This window comes from Erythrolamprus reginae, chromosome 10 (assembly GCF_031021105.1).
Source record: "Erythrolamprus reginae isolate rEryReg1 chromosome 10, rEryReg1.hap1, whole genome shotgun sequence".
NCBI lineage: Eukaryota > Metazoa > Chordata > Lepidosauria > Squamata > Dipsadidae > Erythrolamprus > Erythrolamprus reginae.
Window position 1 is genome coordinate 29,922,410 of NC_091959.1, and position 16,799 is coordinate 29,939,208.

General features: G+C 37.9%; 1 long non-coding RNA gene across 1 annotated transcript in view; it reads right to left on the bottom strand.

Moving 5' to 3' along the window:
- Nucleotides 1-208: 208 nt before the first annotated feature.
- Nucleotides 209-16,799, bottom strand: part of LOC139173606 (uncharacterized) — a 39,092-nt gene continuing 22,501 nt past the window's right edge. The window contains exon 3 of the long non-coding RNA XR_011560053.1: nt 209-333. This is a non-coding gene — a long non-coding RNA (uncharacterized lncRNA). The remainder of the gene's footprint in view (nt 334-16,799) is intronic.

Below are 16,799 nucleotides of genomic sequence, written 5' to 3' on the forward strand. Positions count from 1 at the left end.
ATGAAAACTATTATATTGCAAATAAAAGAGATCTGAATTACTGACCAGATTCTCTATTTCAGACACATCATTGGGAATTCTCAATGTTAGTAAAGATTTGTTAGTAGTAGTAGAATTTGCAAACATAAATGTTTTCCAGGAACAACTCACAATTTGTGCATAGTTGAGCCTTCGAAACTGAGCAAATTTGCTCTCAATATCTTGCCAGTGTTTGCTGAGCTGTATCTGAGTTGGTTCCACTGCTTTTGCAGCCCCATCCTTAGACAAGCGATCAGCTTGCCTCTGTACTACATTTAACTCTTCTTTCTTCTTCTCCAGTTCTCGATCAATTTCCTATTGAGCAAAACCAATATAGGGCCCAGAACAATTAGCTAACTAGATCATCAGTTTCTAAGAATTAGCAAAATACTTCTGTTAAAAAAGAAAAAAATATATTATTTTAAAAACTAAGTTAACATATGAACAAAAGAAATACAGAAAAGCTCCGGATTATACAGCTAGTTGATTTTAGATATTTGAGTGTATATATGCTGGAAATGTGGCACCATAGGCCAAAATATTAATGGTCTAATTATAGCATTAGCAATAGCATTTAGACATATACTACTTTACAGTGCTTTACAGCCCTCTCTAAGCGGTTTACAGAGGGTATGAATATTGTCACCAACAATCTGGGTCCTCATTTTACCAACCTTGGAAGGATGGAAGGATGAGTCAACCTTGAGCCTACTGAGATTTGATTTGCCGTTGGAAACTGGTGATCAGCAGAAGTAGCTTGCAGTATTGCACTCTAACCACTGCACCACTGAGGCTCTTGTTTTCCCTAGCACTGTGTGATAACTGGAAAGATGACCATAATATTAGAATTATAAACTAAATTTTTGACTCAGGTTGACTGAGTTGACTCAGCCTTCCATCCTTCCGAGATGGGTAAAATGAGAACCCGGATTATGGGGGCAATATGCTGGCTCTGTTAGAAAGTGCTATTGCTAACATGTTGTAAGCCGCCCTGAGTCTAAGGAGAAGGGTGGCATAAAAAACCCAATCAATCAATCAATCAATCAATCAATCAATAAATAAATAAATAAATAAATAAACATTCATAGTAATTGGTAATTACATGACTAATTTTTAAAATTACCATTGGAGAGAAGATAACAAAGAATAAAGCAAAAGAAGACGATGAAAAATAAACAAGACAGCTTTTTACAGTGTATAAACAAATCTTCAGAATTTTGACCATGATTTATGAATATGTTCTGATGAAAATGAGTATGCTGCTTGTTAATTCCCCACGAAGATCAGCAAGCCATTGTGAATTTAACCGTTTATTTAACAAGCAACAAGTAACAAGCAGAACAGCCAGAATGAAGATTGCCTCAGCTGTGTTCTAACAGCTCTTTTATATCGAGCTGTCAGGCGCAGCAACCAATAGATGCTAGAGTTCCCACTCTAGTGTATCAACAAATTACAGCATTCCCAGCTGTTGTTAGGGACGCCAAGACGCAACACCCTTCCCTATTGGGCATGTGTAGGCATAATTGTCTAGATACACAGAGTGCCTGTACAGCCTAGAAAATCAGCAGAGCTCTGGTGACTCTATCAGAGAGGCCTGAGGATGAGCCTCAACTGGAATGGATCCTGAAACTGCTTCTGGCCCCAATGGAGACAAAGGCTGGCTGCCCAGGAGAAGGAAAGGTCTGGAGAGAGAGTTATCCGGCAGTGGAACAACAGGTAAGGACAGTGTCAGAACAGTCATAGAAGTCATAGGATTTGGTTGTACAATAACCCCTGGGTTGGATGGGTAGGCCACTTGGCTGTGGACTTGCAGCTGATCGAACTGCCAGTGTCTGCCATCCCTTAACTGGACACTATAAGAGCAAGGGCCAGGTACTTCAATTATTTAATCTGATACCCAGCGCTGTTCCCCTCCCCCCCAGCCTTGGGCAAATGCTTGGTTGCCCAGTTTAAATTCCCGGAACCTAGGCTGTGGCTCATAAGGGCATTTGGGGAGAAGGGTAGGGTCAATGGCTGTGGCAGCACGGGGCTCCCTTGTTCTCCTGAGGGAAGCCCCGAATCCCCACCGTCCGGGGGTTCTGGTTCTTCTGAACTGAGCCCAATCCTCCCTGGAGGGGAGGTGATGTAGGGGATGCTACTGAGGGTCTGGTCTGGGGTTGGCATACTCTGCCAGATGAACTGGCTTTGTCTTGCACCGGCGGTGGCCTGAGGTCGGCCAGGCTGCCATGCCTGTGCTGACACTAGCCATGGGAGACAACACAATGCAGGAGATTGAAGAAGAGTGGTAACATCTGGAAAAAGGACCGTTTTAAGCATAGGCGAGGTGAAAAATGAGCAAGTAGTGTGCTGGTGAGTTTGGAGTGCTGAAAAGAGATTTGAAATTGATTTTAAAAATTATTGTTTTTTGCTAACGGAAACAGTGATGCCAGAAGTTGGGACTGTAGCAGCTGCTCGGCATAGAGGCGAACAGCGGAAGCTTTAAACTACAGCAAATTGCCCAATATCTTTTTCTTCTTCTTTGGAGGAGCTTTAAAGGCTTTGAAGATATTAAATTTGAATTTGGACTTTAATTGGACTCTATTTGGACTATTTTTTTCTCTCTCAATGAAGTTATTTCCTTTGCATTATTTGAAGAGAGTGATCAGCTCGGTTAGTGTCTGCCATTTTCTGGTTCCAAGAAGTTACTGCAAGGAGATTCGTGATTTACACTCATAAAGGATGGTAAGGGATGGTTCTTTATCAGCTGTTTGGTCAGAAGGATGGAATGTGATTGTTATGTATTTACTTTTACAAAGAAAGGACGTTATCAGCATTTCTTTGGAACAAAGGAACTCTGGAGAGAAGACATATGGGAATTGACTGGCTGACTGGCTGAGACATGGTTATATAATAGGCAATAGAACAAAATTCTGATAGACTTTCTCTATACGAGACAGATTGGAGCTACATTTTGATAAAAGTGGATTAAGGAATATGGAATGGAAATATGACTGATAACACTAATTTTAAAGAAAAAGACTAAATTTATGATAAAGCTATATTTTTATAAGGATTAATTATGTAAAATTATGTAATGTTGTAAGGATATTAATTAAGGAACTTCAATTTTAATTGGTTTATATCATAAGGAAATTATATTGACAAAGGAAATGAATATTGGCCAGAAGATAGAATGGTTTGGGACTTCCGGTTTCGTTGAGGACCGCAGCGGAGTCTCTTGGCAGGGCTCTGCCTTGAGACTCCTTTCACCCTCCCAGAGGTCGCCCCAACGCGATCGGATCGAGTCTGGATGGCTCGATCCTAGAACAGGGGATTTCCCTCTGTCCGAGGAGCCATCGCCGAGGCTCCGGGGGCAGGGGGTCTGTCCTGCAGCTCTGGAGCAGGGAGCACTGGTCCTCTCGTAAGAGGACGCGGCCATTGCGATCCCACCAAACCAGCGGGAAGCAAGAAACATCTGAAAAGTGAAAGCAGAGATTAAAGCAATCCTCATTGAAAAAGGAATACACTAAAGAAGCTACAATCAAGGTAAAAAGATTTTTTTCTTCTATGTTTCATGTTAAATAAGAAGATTGAAGTAAAAGAAAGCGGAGAATAAAAAGTTTTAAAAGAAGGCAAAAGAGAAAGTTGTTGAAAAAAATTGTATCCAGGCGCAAATCAACAGCCGGAACTTATTTTTACTACTTTCACTTATTTTCTTGAATTTGGACTTGAACTGTCAAACGCTTGAAAACAAGGGGAATTTAAAGGATTTCAAAATGAGACATTAAAAGGTTTAATATATATAAAATGACATTATTTGGCTGAATATTTTTTCACCTCTTGAAGCAATTGGTTGCAAAAATATTAGAAAATGAAGTCCGGGCTCGGATTTTTCTAGCGGAAGGATTAAGACTGTTTACTATCTAGTCACAAAACTTGAATAAATACATTAAAAAATATATTTTCTTTCTATTTGGGATTTTTTATATTTGGATTATCTGATTGACCCTATTTGGATTACTTCGTTGGATCATTTCGTTTGGATTAACGGCGGTTTTGTCGGATTCGCAGTGGAGAGGCTTTACAATTTTCCTTAAGCTGCGAGAGACGGATCGACTTCATTTTAACATTGGATAATTAAATCGCAATCGTTTGGAAAACTGAGATTTTATAAATTTTGAGAAGATTAAACTTTACTGTTTCTATTTTTTAAATCAATGGGACCTTCTAACCTATGCTAAAGTGTTTTCTAAAACAGATTAGATCGTCAATCAACAAAATTATTCTATTACGACTGGAATATTAATAATTGGTTTTTTGCTTCTTCCTTCTTACAATTCTAAGTTTTGAATTTTAAACCCATATTACATTATAATTATCTTGGTTTTGTATATGCATTGTTAAAAATCCTTGGTCTCCTGCTCCTCCTTAATTGAATAATATTCTTTCTTTTCTTCTAGATTGCCCTCTTCTTTTTACTCTCCTTTTCTTTTTTTTCTTTATTTCCTTTCTTCCTCCTTCTCCTTTGGTTTTCCTTCTTTTTTTTCTCTTCCCCTGCTGTGCCAAACCAATTTCTTCTTTTTTGATATAATTTTGGACTTAGAGTAATAAGAATTTACGAGTTATATCCTGAACATTGAATTTTAATCGCATTTGTACTTGAACTATATTCCAAATTTCAGTTTGTATTTGAATTTTTATTGTGGTTTGCCTAGGGTAATTAATTGTGTAGGTTTGGAATTTATAGCAATTTTCTACATACTGCTAACATAAAATAATATTAATTTCAAACTTTAAAATGTCAAGTACTTCTACCTACACCAAAACAATTAAGAAGCAGACATCTGTTGCATCGTCCCCCCAAGGCTCACCTCATCCATCCCCCGCACAGCTGGTCTTATCAGCAACTATATTTACCAAGGAGAAGGACAAAGAGAAACCACAACAACCTTCGCTGGCCTCAATCCAAGAGACACTAACTGCATTAAATGATTTTATGCTTCAATCTCAACGCGATGCAACCCAGCAGAGAGACGAAATAAAAGCAGAGATGGCTGATATGAAAGTAGACACAGGAGAGATGAAAGACCAGATGAAGGAGATCAAACAAGCCTTGAAAGATAATGAAGACCGAATGAAAGTAGCTGAAGAAAAGGCGGAGAAAATGGAGAAAAGAATTGATCACCTTGAGGACAGAGCGGATTCACGCTACAGCAGATATGATGAATCAGTCACACATCTGGAAATGTAACGTGCGTCATATGGGCTACGATTTCAAAATATAATAGAAGAAAAGGATGAAGACTTAAAGGCCATTAAGGCTGACATTATTGGGAAAATCCTCAAGATGGACCCTCTTGAAATAATAAAAGAAATCGATGAAGCTTTCAGAACTTTGAACAGTTACATACGCCGTTTCAACCTTCCACGAGAGATTCACATCAAATTTGTAAGAAAAACCTTGAGAGATGACATATTGCACTGGTCAAGAACTGGTCAATTGCAACACAAAGGTAAAGAAATAAAAATATTAAAACAAATTCCAAGACGTGTTCGAGAGACTAGAAGAGACTACCATTTTTTGACCAAACTCTTGATCAAAGAGAACATAACTTTTCGCTGGCTTATTCCACAAGGACTGTCATTGACATGGAAATCAACAAGATATAAGTTGGAGAATCTGGACCAAGCAAGAGACTTTTATGAAAATAGTGGAATAAGCGAAATGGAACAGTTAACAAGAGAACTGGAAGCAATGCAGGCGGAAGCCATGGGGGCATCTGCACAAGTGGAGGAGCAGGACCACGGGGCCAGAAGAAAGCAACCCCAGCGGGAAACCAAGAAGCACAATAAATGACCACATTGAGAGACTTAAAATTTTTCTCTGTAAATGTTAATGGACTAAATGAACCAAAAAAAAGAAAACAAATATTTTCTAAAATTAAGAACCAAAAGGCTCAAATTGTTATACTTCAAGAAGTACATATAAAAAAAAGTAATCGGAACTTATTGCTAAATAATAAAATTGGAAATATGTATGCTGCATTAGCAGATCAAAGGAAAAGAGGAGTAGCAATGTATGTTGAGAGTTCTATAAATTCCAAACAATTATTTAGTGACAATGAAGGTAGAATTTTGATTGTCCAGGTTAATATTGAACCTAGACCTCTTGCTATTGTTTCTATATATGCCCCAAATGATGATCAAATTGCATTTTATAAAAAACTACACCAAAAAATTATAGAGTTAAATTTGGAAAATATGTTAATTATTGGAGATTTTAATGCCATAACAAACAGGCAATTAGGCCACTCGGGGGAGAAGAAAAATAGTAAAAAGAAAAAAAAGAATTTACTACTCTCCACTTTTCAAAAAATGAAAGCAGAACTGTTATTGAATGATATCTGGAGGGAAAGACATCCTCAAAGAAGGCAATATGCTTTCTACTCAAACCCCCACAAAATTTGGACTAGAATAGATGTGTGGGCTCCTAAAACAACAGCAGAGTATATACAAGAGGTGGAAATAGATGTTAATACTTGGGCGGACCATAATCCAGTTATAGTCTACATGAGAAATAGTAAAAAGCATTACAACTGGCAAATGAATATAAATATTTTGAAAGAGAAAGAATATAAAGAATGGATTGAAAAGGAATTAAAAATATTTTTCGAAATTAACAAAAATACAGATACTACTCCCCAAAATTTATGGGACGCAACTAAAGCATACATAAGAGGATTAACAATATCCTACACAGCAAAATATAACAAAGAAAAGAAAAGAAAATATGAACAATTAACGAATGAATTAAAACAATTAGAATTTATATCACAACAAAATATGAAAAATAAGGATTTGGAAGAAAAAATAAATTTAATCAAACATAAAATTAGACTGGAAGAACAAAACCAGACACTGGAAAAAATAAAAAGAGCTAAGCAACAATATTTTGAACATGCCAACAAACCAGGTAGATGGTTAGCATATAAACTGAGAAAACAGAGACAATCTAAATTAATTAAATATTTAGAAGACAAAGATGGAACAATAAAATATGACACAGAGGGAAAAGCAAACATAGTACAAATTTTTTTAAAAGAATTGTACAAAGATGATAATATCAAGGAAGATTAAGTATTTAAATACTTAGAGAGTTCAGAGTTACCACAATTAACAGAAGAACAACAGGAGAGGATGGAGAGTCCCATAACAATGGAAGAACTCCTTATAACTATTAAGAAGCAAAAAAACAACAAAGCCACAGGGCCAGATGTTATCCCAGCAGAGTGGTATAAAATAGAAAATGAAACATTAAGAAATAATATGCTGCAAATCTTTAATGAATGCAGGTTAGATGGTAAAATTCCCAAATCATGGTCTGAATCTTTGATAACTTTAATTCACAAATCAGATACAGCAAAGGAAAAAATTAAAAATTATAGACCAATATCATTATTAAATGTAGATTATAAAATATTTATTGCAATATATGCAGACAGGTTGAAAACGGTAATAAATAGTAAAATCCACTCAGACCAAAATGGTTTCCTGCCAGGTAGACAAATTAAAAATAATCTTAGAACAATTATTAATGTATTAGAATACTATGAGCAACATTCAGATAAAACATTATCATTAATGTTCTTAGATGCTCAAAAAGTTTTTGATAACGTTAATTGGACATTTATAAAGATGCAACTAAATAGAATGAGATTTGGCCCCAAATTTGTTAATTTAATAGATGCTATTTATTCAGAACAAACAACAAAAATTATATTAAATAACGAGCAATTGGAAGTGTTTAAAATAAATAAAGGAGTTCGGCAAGGATGTCCTATTTCACCCCTCCTGTTCATTATGACTTTAGAAACACTATTAATAAAAATAAGAGCAGATTCAAAGATAAAAGGGTTAACAGTTGGAAAAGAGATATATAAAGTCCAGGCTTTTGCAGATGATCTGACCTTTATAATGGAAGACCCGATAGTCACAGCACCAAGATTAATCCAGACAATAGAACAATATGGTAAGGTAGCAGGTTTGAAAATAAATAAAAATAAAACAAAATTTATAACCAAAAACATGAATAAATCACAAGAAAGTAATTTAGAATGTATTACTGGAATACAAATAGTTAAAAAAGTAAAGTATCTGGGAATATGGCTAACAGCCAAAACAATAACATTAAAGAATGATAATTATATAAAATTAATTAATGAAATTAAAAAGGATTTAGAAATATGGAATAACTTAAAAATATCCTTTCTGGGAAGAATTGCTACAATTAAGATGAATATCTTACCTAAGGTATTATTTTTATTTCAAGTGATTCCAATAAATCCAGGGGCAAATTTTTTCAAAAATCTAACAAATGTGGTTAGAAAATTTTTATGGCAAGGAAAAAAGGCAAGAATTAAGATAAATATGTTAGAAGTTATAAAAGAGAGGGGGGGGGGTTGCCCTCCCAAATTGGAAATTATATTACCAGGCAGCCGCCTTAACATGGATTAAAAATTGGATAATCCTAGAGGACACGAGAACATTAAAATTAGAAGGACATGATCTTATGCTTGACTGGCATGCCTTCGTTTGGTACGATAAAGACAAAAATCATTCTTATTTTAAAAGACATACATTAAGAAAATATTTATTTGATGTATGGAAAGATATAAAGAAAAACTACTTCTTAACAATTCCGGATTGGGTTGCCCCATTAGATGCAGTAATACATCCAAATTCCATCAAGGATACAAGAAAAATAAGATATAAAGATTTGTTAGATGATCAAATGAAATTAAAAACTAGAATTAAATTACAAGACGAAGGGATACAAATCGATTGGTGGCACTATGCACAGATTAGATCTAGATACCAGAAAGACAATATACTTTATACATTCAATAAAAATAAAAATTTGTTAAGTGATTTAATTACTAAAAATCAAAACAGGGTAATTGGGAAAATATACAAATATCTGATTGCTTACAAGAATATTGATTTAACATTAAAAGATAGTATGATACTGTGGTGCAGAAATATAGGCAAAGAAATAGATTTAGACACATGGGAGAAAGTTTGGATGTGCAATTGGAAGATGACAAAATCAGTTTCTTTGAAAGAGAATCAAATTAAAATGTTCTATAGATGGCATCTCCCACCAAGTAGAATAGCAAAAATGTTCCCTAAGACATCACCTTTGTGTTGGAAATGTAAGAAAGAAATAGGATCCTACTACCACCAATGGTGGACATGTAATAAAGCCAAAATGTATTGGAAAATGATAGAGAAAATGACAAAAGAGATTACAAAGCAAAAAATAGAAATTACCCCAGAGTTCTGTTTACTAGGAATTGCTAACCAAAATTACAAAAAAGAAATCTTGTACTTAATCATACATATTTTTACAGCGGCAAGGATTATTTACGCGCAAAATTGGAAAGGGGAAAATATCCCCAAAGAAGAGGGAGTTATTACAAAAATATTAGACTGAGCGGAGATGGATATGATGACAAGACGCTTGAATGATCAAGAAGAAACGAAATTTTATGAAACATGGAACAATGTTTATGAATGGATAGATAAGAAAAAATAATAATAATAGAAGATTAATAATAAGTATAGATATTTTGGTTTAAATCTTTCTTTTCTTTTTATTGAGATTAATATTAGATTTAGTTTATATACATAGAATTGACAAGATTGTTTGACTTTATATTAGTTATAACTATTTCTCTTTTTTATAATATCACTTTTTCCTTACTAGATATTTTTGTATTAGTAGTATTGAATTACGCATTTAACCATGTATTCCTTTTTCTGTATCTGCATTTATACTTTTGAGAAAAGCGGGGATGATACATCCCCACATTCTATGTTGAATGTTTGTAAGTCTGTGTGTTATTTTAAGAAAATTAATAAAAAAATATTGGAAAAAAAGAAGAAGATAGAATGGTTTGATGAAAGGGGAAATAATTAAATTGAAAGAAGTTAATTAAGTTGCACATATGATAATATTTAATCAGGATATTCTTGGATTGATAAATTTACTTTTCTGACTAAAACTTTGAGATAGTGAAATAATGAAATCTTGAAATCTTGAAATAATGAAATATTGGGGAGGAGTGGGGTGACACAGAGGTAGAGAAAAGAAAAGAAAAATAATAGTTAGAATGAATGTTATAGCTAAGAGGATTGTATTATGAATAAGCAAAGATTATGGCATTTATATAGGTGGGTGATTAATGAATTGAATTATAACAAATAAATTATAGAAATAAAATTATAAAAATTATGGAAATAGAAAAGAAGGGAGATTATATTTGATGATTTTTATTTGTTAAAGAAAAGGAAATAATGATAATGGTAATTATTGAGTATAGGACTTATGGAATTATAGAAATACAGAATATAATTAGAAAAGGTGGACTACAATGATCATTTAAAACTTTTTGGTAAACTTATAAAAGATTACAAGTTAATTTGTTTTAAAGAAAGAGAATTTTTTCCCCTTTTTTTCTATTGAGACCGCAGTGGATTAAACCAGAATAGAATAAAAATAGATCATGCTACTGGGATATTAGTGGTTTTTTTTACAACAGGGCAGGAAGCTTTTACTTGGCTTACAGTAATATACTTAGAGTAGGGCACGATGATTCAGCTGGGTATGAAGCGATATAATTAGAGGTTGATTCCACTGGGTTATCAGAGATTCTTTTTTTCCCTTTTTCTCTTTCTTTTTTTAGAATAGGGCATGATGATTCCACTGGGTTTACAGTGATACAATTAGAGTAGGTTATGATGATTCCGCTGGGTTTGCAGCAACATAATTAGAGTAGGGTATGTTGAGTGATATGGATTAGAGTAGTTTGGAGGATTTTATTGGTTTATCTGTGAACCATAAAGTTCTGCAGGTTATGACAGCTATATTTGGATTTACATGGGATGTAGGTAAGAAAAAGGAGAAAGATTTCCTTTTCTTTCTCTTTTCTTTTTCTTTTTTTTCTTTCCTATTGTGCTTTCTTTTCCCACCTTTCCTTTTCCTTTATATTTTCCTAATATTAAATTCTATAATTTTATTTATTGTTTTATATTATCTATTAAAAGGAATTATAATTAATTTGGCTTATTAATTGGGTTTATTAATTTGGTGAGATTGGTGATATATTATTTGGCTTTTTTCCCATTGAATTTGTTATTATAAGTTTTTGTTTCTTTGTTTACTCATTGCTTCTTTTATTTCAAAGGGCATTTACTATTTTAAAAGGGTATGAAATATACATGAAAATTGACATGGAGGAGATATGGAGAAAATTTGAAACACTATAGCCTAATTAATTAGATGTGATTAAAATTAGGAACAGCTCAAAGAGTGTATTAGCTAACAGCTTATTAATATTATATAAGAAACTTGAGCAGCCATTTTTGTCCATATGTCAAAAGTAAAGGAGGTAGTATCTCAAAACTTACTCATTGTAATGCAATTTGATGTGGATGGTATTTTAAATTGTATTTGTGATTGGAGAGAAAAATAAAAAAAATTCTTTGCCAAAATTATTTCATCTGATACCCAGGGCTGCCCCCCTCCCCCAGCCTTGGGCAAATACCTGGTTGCCCAGTTTAAATTCCCAGAACCTAGGCTGTGGCTCATAAGGGTATTTGGGAGTGAAAAAGGGATGAATCCAGTCCAGTCGTGTGAAACCTATGCTCCATCACAGGGTTGCGGTTTGTGGCTGGGCAAGGGGTGGCAGGTTGGGCCAAAAGATAGTGTGCCACCCTGGTGTGCCAGTTCTCCATGTTTAACCTACCTAGGGCCTCCTTGGATGACCGCATGGCCCATTTTGCCCTTCCATTGCTGGATGGGTGCCAAGGTGCAATCAGGACCTAGTGAATGGCCAAGGAGGCCAAGAACATCTGAAATTTGGTGGCAGGGAATTGCGGGCCATTGTCACTGACCACTAGGTCAGGGAGGCCATGGGTGGCAAAGATCCCTGGCAAAGAATGTACTAAGGAGTCAGCGGTTGTTGATTTTATTAACTCAATCTCCACCCATCTAGAGTAAGCATTTACAAGCATCAAGAATTGGAGTCTGGATCATGTCCCCTTTTGGGGACTTCCCAAGCCCTGGGAATAGCTGTGGGTGGAGCAGGTTGGAAGTCTGGAAGGCCATGCAGTTAGACATCCAAGTTTTGACGGTCTGGCATAGCCTGGCACTACACATCCTACATCCTACCACAGCCTGCCTGTGAATGATGCCAGAATAGCTATCATGCAGAAGCAAAGGACCTAAGGGTTGAGGGTACTACCACCGTGCTTCCCCATAGGAGGCAGCCCTTTTGGTTAGACAACTCAAGCTGCCTAGTTTTAAAAGGAAGAAATTCAGAATCCAGGACAATGGTTGGCCATCCCCTCCTCACCCAGTCTAAGACCTGGCACAGGATGGGTCTCTAGCTGTGTGGTAAGCAATGTCAGAAGCTGACATGGGTGTCCCTACCATAAGAACATTGTGGTGGGAGAGGAATCTGAAACAGGTACTGGGAGGGGGCAATGGCTAAGGGCATCTGCATGGGCCAAGGCCTTACCTGGGTGGTATATCAAGGAATATGAGTAGGCAGAGAGGAATTCTCTCAACATGCCATTTGGGGAGAAATGAACTGGGGGGGGTCTGTCTATCACCAGCCCAGATGCCAGTAGGGGCTTATGATCTGTAAACACTGTGAATGGGTGGCCATATAGATAATCATGAAACTTTTTTACAGAGGCAACTAGAGCAGAGCCTCTTTATCTGTCTGGCTGTAGTTGCGTTCTGTAGAAGAGAGGGTACATAAAAATATGCTATGGGCACCTCAGACCCATTGGCTAGCTGGTGGCTGAATACAGCCCCAATACCATATAGAGAGGCATCAGCAGCCAGTGTGAGGAGCGTATGCTGGTCATACTGTACCAGTACTGTGTCGGAAGATATTAGGTCTTTGACTGTATTAAAAGAGGCCTGAGCTTGAGGCCCCCAATCCCAAGGTCTCTGGGAGTCCAGTAGCCTGTGGAAGGGTTCTGCTAGGGAGGCCTTGTAATGTAAGAAAGTGCTATACACGTTCCCACTTGTTGGTGGGAGAAGGAGCAATTTAATGGCTGAAACATTGGCTGGTATGGGGCGGATGCCAGCTGAGTCCACCAGGTATCCCAAAAATTTAACCCTAGTGTTGTACTACTGGGACCATGTTGTTCTACAGGGACTGGATAGGGGTGGGATTGTTGATTGAACACTTATAGTCCCCACAAATTCAAAGGGTTCTATCAGGACTAATGGGCAGGATGATGGGGGTCTCCCACCTAGAGTGAACGGTGGGAGACCAATATCCCCTGGGTGATGAGCTTATCTAGTTCTGCATCTACTTTAGGTATAAGACCAAAGCGAACACGCCTGAATTTAGATTTAGTGAGATAGGGTTTTACTTATAACAACCCAACCTGTCATCAAATACATCATTGAATTCATGAAAAATACACTCAAAGTCAGAAGAAACAGTGGCATGCACCCCAGAAACTGCCAACCCCAGTGAAGAGAACCACTATAACCCCAACAGAGAAGGGAGGGGTTGGCAATGACACAATTGGTAGGAACCCAGCAAATGATACGCTTTTTACAAATTGGTTAGCCTGCCCCAGAACACTAATGTTATTCCTCTGAAGGTCTTGCAGGCAAATGTTGGACTGCTTTAGTCTCAATTCTGGAAAGACTGACAGCAACTGTTTTAATGTTTGCTATGCTTTAAAGCTCCTAGAAGAGCCTGTGTCCACCTCCATAGTAAGGGAGGTTCCCTCTATAGATACAGTGAGGAAGATCTTTTTTTGCCCACCAGTGGCAGCAGCAAGAAAGACTTCCTCTTCATCAAGGGCACCCTCAGCTAGGCTCACGGAATAGTAGTCTCTGCATATTCCTGGTGGCCGATTGGTGGTTGTCTGGCTGGTGCTGACTGGACAGCGCCGGGGGCTGGAGCGGAACTGCCCACTTTTGCCAAGTGGCCGAACTTGCCGCAGCGATGGCAGGTAACTGTTAGTAAATGGCAGGAGCTGCGGGGGTAGGGATCCCTGCAGCTGAGGTAGAGTGGCATGGAAACATGGTGTAACAGAACAGGCAGTAGCAGTGTGTTTGGGATGGCTCAGCAAGTGGTGGAACACAGTCTGGCACAGTCTGGTGTCTGGGGTGCCCAGAGTACCAAAGTTGCAGTCCTCATGGTGGATGGTGGGTGACTGCGCACTTGCAGAGGCAAAGGGGTGAAAACATTGTATTTCAGCTGCAGAGTTGGAAGACATTTCCAAAGCCCTGGCTTCATCTACGGCAGCGGCTTCATCTACGGCAGCGGCTAAGGTCAACTCTGGGCATGCCAGCAGGCACCTTTGAAGGTGCAGATCCCAGATTTCACAAACCAGATGTTCAAGGAGGGAATCATCTTGATAAGTGAATTCACGCTCTAGAGCATCGTCACACAAAGAGGTCATGTACTGGTTGACAGGCTCCCCTTCCCCTTGCACCCGCTGGCAGAAAGCAAAGCGGTGGGCAATGCAAGATGGGGTTGGGAAGTAATGGGACCTCAACTTGGCAAGTACCGTATTTTTCGATGTATAAAATGCACCGATGTATAAGACACACCTAGAATTTAGAGGAGGAAAACAAGGAAAAATGTATTCTGAACCAAATGGTGTAGTATTAAATAGTAATAGTAATAGTAACTTCTCCATCCACGAGTAGTTGGGTTTTGTGGCTCCCAGTGTTTTCTGTGGGAAATGTCTCCCTTCCTTCTTTCCTTCCTTCCCTCCCTTCCTCCTTCCTTCCTCTCCACTTCTCTCTTTCCCTCTCTCTCTGCACACCAAGACAACTACACACAAGAACAGTTTTTTCCCAAACGCCATCACTCTACTAAACAAATAATTCCCTCAACACTGTTAACTTTTTACTGTCTGCACTTCTATTTCTACTAGTTTTTTTCTCATTATTCCTATCATCATTTTCCTCCCACTTAGGACTGTATGATTGTAACTTGTTGCTTGTATCCGAAGATTATTATTATTAATATTGTTTCTTCATTGCTTATTTGACCCTATGACAATCATTAAGTATTGTACCACATGATTCTGGACAAATGAATCTTTTCCTTTTATTTACACTGAGAGCATATGCACCAAGACAAATTCCTTGTGTCCAATCACACTTAGCCCATAAAAAAATCTATTATCTTTCCCTTTTCTTTGTTTCTCTCCACTTCTCTCTCTCTCTCTCCTTTTCTCTCATTCTCTCCTTCCAAGTCTCTCTCATTTCTGTGTCCCTCTCCCTCTCTCTCATTTGTTTCTATCTCCCCCTTTTTGCTCTCATTTCTCTCATTTTCATTTGTTTTTCTCTTTCCTCTCCCCTTCCCTTTTTCTTTCTCTCCCCTTCTCTCTCATTTCTTTCCCTCTTCACCCTCTCTCATTCTCTCTCTCTTAATCTTTCTCTCATTTCTCTCTCCCTTCTCTGATTTGTCTCTATTTCCATGTCTTTTCTGGTATGTGGGCATCTGGCTTGAAAGGGCACTTTTTCCTTTGGCTCGTCAGCATGATGGCAGGCAGGATGGCAGGCCATGGCAGGAGGGTCTGGGCCTGTCGCTTAACCCTTGTTAACCACCTATTTTTCCCAGGGCTCAGTGGGGTCAGGGGCAGTCACAGGGACTTACTTACCAGCTGCAGGGCCTTCTTTTGACCCGCGCATCAGCTCGGCAATTGCCCCCCCCCCCTGTTGTGTATACTCCTGTTCAGCCTGCAGATTTTTCGGATTCCGAAGGGGAAAGTGATTATCAATTGGTAGGAGGGCCTGATTTACAGACAGAAAGGGAGGAGGCAGGTGATGTGCAGATGCATTCCAGTTCTAGTGAAGATTTCAGGTGGGTTAACCCTTACTTCAGATGCTTGCAGAGAAGAGAACAAGTGTTAGGGAAAAAATATTAGAAGGGGAGGAACTGGTTAATTAATTTCCTCACGTCTGGTTGTGAGCGGAAGAGAAAGGTGAGTCGTCAATCTTGCCGTTTCAAAATGGGGGCTTCTCTAACCAGCTCCGAGCGTAAGTTATACATTGTGTGAATTTATTGCTTGCTTTTATGACTCTGGATTAACACTGATTAGCCCATAAATTTTAGAATGACTTGTGGAATGTTTTCATATGACCTTTAAGTTACTTTACTTTAATGCTAAAACTAGAGATGAAAAAAGAAGGTGCTGCGTGCAAAAGATGATTGAGAGGAAGAAGATGAAAGAGAATAAAGTTGTTGTTGTGTTTTACAAGTATATGCATTTAGCAATCCTTTATTTCAACTATTAGTTGCCTTAGCCTGAAACCAGAACAGTATTGATGACTCCACAAAAAAGAAAACATCCAACCGGCTCAGGATGGCCAATTTAATAATTTAATTTATTGCCTTAATGCAAACTGTCACGGCTTTGCAGGCCCAGATCATTATATTATAGCAAAATCAAATCGCAGCCGCAGCAGCCACAACACAGCCCCAGGTCATAATTCAACCAAGACCAAAGATTTATTTAGCCAAGTCATCAGAGAGGTAGGAGGAGAACCACTGAAGAACAGTGCCTCCCACTCCCAGCCCCTCCAGCCGGCGCAGAAGGATACCATGGTCGATGATATCGAAAGCCGCTGAGAGGTCAAGAAGCACCAGGACAGAGGATAAACCCCTGTCCCGGGCCCGCCAGAGATCATCCATCAATGCGACCAAAGCAGTTTCCGTGCTGTAGCCGGGCCTGAATCCTGACTGTTGAGG